At 31.3% G+C, this 5380-nt stretch overlaps 1 long non-coding RNA gene across 1 annotated transcript; it reads left to right on the top strand.

Annotated features, from left to right (window-relative positions):
- Positions 1 to 2552: 2552 nt before the first annotated feature.
- LOC140178828 (uncharacterized) lies at positions 2553 to 5179 on the top strand. Its single transcript, XR_011871759.1, has 3 exons — positions 2553 to 2640; positions 3011 to 3407; positions 4779 to 5179. It is a non-coding gene; the product is annotated as an uncharacterized lncRNA (long non-coding RNA).
- Positions 5180 to 5380: the final 201 nt, after the last annotated feature.

Raw genomic sequence — 5380 nt, 5'->3', positions numbered from 1 at the left:
ACAACGCATCCTCTGATGCTAAGTTGAGGATTTGAAGCGTAAGAATAGTGAACTCCCTTACGTAGTCGCTAATCGTACTCTTGTACTTCAACTCCCTCAACTTCCTCAACTTCTTTCTTGCTTCATAGACCATATTCTCAGGGAAGAATTGTCTTTTCAACTCTCTTTTAAAATCTTTCGATGTGGCTATATTGCAAGTACCATTTTTCATATCTACACCCTTTCTCTTCCACCATAAAGTAGCATTATCAGAAAGGTAGAGAGCTACAGTGGGTACCTTTATTACTTCTTCAACCACCCCTTGGCATTCGAAATACCTCTCCATTTGCCACAGGAAGTTCTCCACCTCTTGAGTGTCCCTTACGCCCTTGAATTTCTTTGGCTTTGGGAGATCAATCTTTGTTGTCTCCCTTATAATGGTTTGTCAGAATTTTGCCTCCTCGAACCAAACTCAAACTTCCTCGAATAGTTTCAAGAAATTCTCAAGCTTATCTTCGATTTGGAGCATGCTTTCTTTGAAAGCATCTAGTTCTCCTAACATGTGAGTTTTGAGGGTCTCCTTATCATATTCTATCCTTTGGAAGTGCTCATCCATAAAGGATAGAATATTCTCCAACATAGAAATTTTCTCTTCTAAGAAGTTAGAATCCTTATCTCTAGGTTCACTTGAAAAATGGGCCTTCTTGCCTCCTCATTGAGAAGAAATAGCATCCCTTCTCCTTTGAGACTCAACATGCTCCATGGTTACACTAGAAGCCATATCCACAAACCACTTGTGCTCCCTCTTGAACCTTGCTTTGATACCAAATTATCACAACCTTCGGCACACTTCAATGCTACCGTGCCGACACTCGAACTTACTCAACCTCTTGAGTTAAGATCAAGTTAGCCTAATTCTCAGTATTTAACAAGAAAGCTAAGAACACAAGAGAAATGAAGCTTTAGTGGAAAGAACACTTTATTACTCACGTGTTTATTACAAATGACTCATACACACAAACTCTAACTCTCACCCCCTATTTATAGACCTACCTCCTCAATTGATGGTTAGGATTAGATCTAATCAACGGTCTATATTAATCATCCAGAACCTTTACTACAAATATCTATCCTACTACATTTTTTTAAATACTTCTAGATTATTCCATACTACTCTTTATACTTCTATATACATCCATACTCTTCTAAAATACTCTATGACATTCTAGAATCTTCTAAAATCTTCTAGAGTATTCTAGGATTTTTTAGCACATTCTAAAATCTTTCGAACCCATCTAAAGCATTTTCAAACACTTTAGAAACCTATACAAACACCATTAAATTTAACTTTCTAAAATTTACTGTAACATACAACTACCAACGAAAAAAAAAAGCTCATAGTTGAGATTTTGGTCTTTAATAATTTTTTATTATTGTATAAATTTTCAAAAATTATTTTTGTCACAAATTAATACTTCTATCAACTTTAATGAAATTTATAATATGCAAATCAAAACACATAAATTCTTAACAAATTTTATTATAAAATAATTAAATTTTAAAAATATTATTATATGATAAATTTTAATCTCCTTACAAAAGAATAATTCATCTCAAAAACTTTTGAAATAATAAACATTTATTTATTGAAAAATTTTAGCATGGTGCGAACACGTATTCATGGAATCAAGAAAACAAGAATTATACTTTCTTTGATCATTCAAAAGTAGAATTAAAATGAATTATTGAATTAAAAGTAATCGAAAAAGAGATAAGGAATATGATCCGATTCGGTCCCTTTGTATGTATTAGTCATAGACTCATAGTTATTTGAGTTGAATAGAATCTCCGACCATATAATTTACAAACGTCGTGTCATATGCTTATCTTCTTCCATTGTATCTCATAGGTATGTCTGAGACAAAATGTATTTACTATATTTGGTTTTCAAAAATATTATAGTCTATCATAAATAAGTCATAAAATTAACTATATATTACCTATATTTATATATTCTTTTTAATATAGGATATTGATTATTAAAATAATAAAATTTGTTGCTCAGAATCATAATTTTTATATAACAAAATAATCAGATTCTCATAATAGAGAATAATCAACTTCTTTTATGAACAATCAAAATAAGAGATTTAAAAATTTTCTAACTTCATAATATATTATTATATTACAAAAATATTATACAAAAATTAGCTACTAAAATTAGTCACCATGTATTTATGTATGTTGTACAAAAAATTTGCACAAATGCTCGACGTTGAAAAGAATTCAATAATTAAAGTCGAAGATCATATATGCATGAAGCATATTATGATTGAAGAAAATAAAAATGAATTAGGCTTGATGGTTAAGTTACCTTATGTTTGGTGTCTAAATTTGCTTGAGGTTCAAAACTACTTAGCATCCAAGGTTACTTGAGATCCAAGACTATTTAAAGTTCAAGACTACTTGAACTCTAAGTTTACTTGAGATTCAAGGCTACTAAAAGTGTAAGTTTACTTGAAGTCTAAGAATAATCTTAGACTGTTTCTCTATAAATAGGATTAGTTTTAATATGCTAGGAGAGCTTCCATTCATTCACACACTCACTCGCTCTAAAAATTTCTAGTCATTGACGCACAGAAACAAGAGTTACAAGTCCACGTAAGTATTGGGAGACTCTATTTTTCTTTTGGTCATTTTTCAATTCTATTTTTTCTTTCTGTTATTTAAATTCTATCATTTTTATTCAATTGTACTTGTCAATTTCTGCACATTTTAATATAAGTCTTGCAATTTTTAATTCTTTATTTTTTGCACTTGTTCTTTCTTACTGTTTGTTTTTCTATAATTATTTTTTGGAAAAGTATAGGGAACCAAGTTAGAGTCTGCCAAATTTTACCAACAACAATTAATTATTAATTTTAAATTCTAAAAACAAAATTTAAATAATTAGTATTAAACAGAATTTGAAAGATAAGGATTAGGCAAATAGTAACCGCCCCATAAACGTCTCCACCTCTTCTTATCGCAGCTTCGGAAGTGCCCTGGCTTCTATCGCGCAGACCACTGCATCGCTGCCTCTGCAGTGCGCCGCGCACGTCACCACTCTCCCGTCGCACCGCCAGCTAATCTGTGTCACTCGCATCCATGTCGCTCGCCTGTCACATCCTCGCCGCTCGCGGTTTGCATATCCAAGGCCAAGCCCGCGTTTGCGCCACCGCGGCCTCCACCTCGACGATCCTTTGCGCAGTGCTGGTTCCCTCTGCAACCAATCCCCGTCGCCGCAAGGTGCTCTCTGCAAGCGCTGTTTCCTCCTCCGCTTGACCACGGTAGTGCCCTTCCTCTCGTGATTCGCGTTGCCGCCGACCATCACAGCGCGCTCCCTCTCTCTCGTATTCACCTTCTCAATCCTTTCTACTTCCTTTCTGGTGAGCCAATTCATCTTCTTTTACTTTTTCTTTTTCGATTTCTTTCTTTTTTCTCTAATTTAATTTAAAAATCAATTTCTTTTCTAATTATTTTGGTTGTTACAATATACATGTTGTGTCTATTATAGACTATGATGATGAGTGTGGCAGTCAGTGAATCTGTGTCAAAATTCATGATTTTATTTTTTTCTGGTTGTTGGTTCATTTTGAAATTTGCACTGTTTGTTGATTTTGTGTTATGTTGTTGCTAATGAAGATTTAGGTATGCAATTATCCTTGGAATATGATTTTACCTTTGTTATGAAGTTGTTGCCCTGTCAAAAATCATGAAAATTTTGTCGAATTAAAGATGTGAATATTATAAATTAGGTTAAAAGTTTTATGTTTCAGAATGTGTTTTTAACTCCTTAATTATCGATCTGTTATGATCCTTTTTTAAATTGACATAAATTATCGATCTGATAAAGGTTATTCTGACATTAGTTCTAGTCAGGTTTTTTCTCAACTAATGACCAATAAAAGTAAATAGAGAGATAGGATCAAACATGTTACAAATGTTGCAAATTCTTGCTAATGTACTAAAAAGTATCATTTATAAAGAGGTAATTATAGTTAGCTGCATTTACTTATAGTTTGTAATACAAATGTTCGAGTAATCTTTGTTTTTATCATGTTTTAAGCTTTATAATATTAAAACCTTTTTATGATATAAGTATATTCTTCTGCTTCATTTGAAAAATGAATAGTTTCCATAAAATCATGAATCTAATTTCTGATAATTACTTTTTCTTGTACAAAATATTAAGAATAATGTTATCACACATGAGGCCATGAATGAAGGAGCAATTTCTTTAATTTTTTTAAAGAAGCATTTCCATCAATTGCTAAATTATTGAACTATTTCTGTCTAACTTTATTTCTTTACATTACTTTTAGAGATGAGCTTTTCAAACACTGGCTAATAGTATTGGATAAGAAGATTCTTCTATTAGGATTTAATAGAAAAAAAAAAGTTAATTAAAAAGATAAAAAAACATGTTAAAAAAATCTGTTAGATAGAAACTCAAGTGGAACCACCTACAAACAAATTGTGAAAACTCTGTAGAACTATAGTTATGCAATAATGTTATTTCTCTACTCATGATTTTTATCTACTATTAAATATAATATAAATTTTATTTAAATTAAATTCATATTCCATCAAACAATAAATAAAATTTGAAACTTGGTTATTGCTTAAGGAATCCGACTTATTTTGGTATGAAGATAAGTGATTCAGGTTGATGATTATGTTTCTTAGTTCTGGAATATAGTTGTTGCTCGATTACATAAGTTACTAACCTTTAAATTTAATTTCCTTATCTATATTAGCGGATCATATGTTGGGAGGGGCAACTGAAGTAGATAGATCAAGACATCTTAATCTATATGAAGATCCTGCGGTGCCCTCTGATGCTGAGACCAAAATAATAACTAATTGATTTGTTTTAAAATGTTTCTTAAATCCTTTATGTCAAATATTTTGCTTTTTGCATAGGTGATTGTAAAGCTGTCAATATTTTGTTGAAATTAGATGCCAACTATAATGTATAGTGGTGTTGCTTACAAGTATTTTATTCATACATGATGTTTGCTTGTGTATTATCAACCTCAGAATATGACATAATATTCTTCTCAAATTTAAAGTTTATTGTTTAGTTTCATGAACCGTGAACTTTGGGTTGTAGTTAATTATGTTCAGATTATATGACAAATCATTATTTATTTCTTATTTATTTTTGTGGTCTTGATCAAAAGTTAGTCCTCTTTGCTAAAGGTAGGAGCTTGTATTCAAAGATTAGATCAGGTGCGCCAGAACGAATTAAATCTTACCTGATTTTAAGTAGTTCTGAAATTAATGACATATCCAATCAAGTTTTAAACAAAAGACACATTCATCACAGACACAGCCAAAGAAGTTTGAAACACAAGAC

This window comes from Arachis hypogaea, chromosome 14, assembly GCF_003086295.3.
Source record: "Arachis hypogaea cultivar Tifrunner chromosome 14, arahy.Tifrunner.gnm2.J5K5, whole genome shotgun sequence".
Lineage (NCBI taxonomy): Eukaryota > Viridiplantae > Streptophyta > Magnoliopsida > Fabales > Fabaceae > Arachis > Arachis hypogaea.
This window is presented reverse-complemented; position numbering and strand designations above follow the sequence as displayed.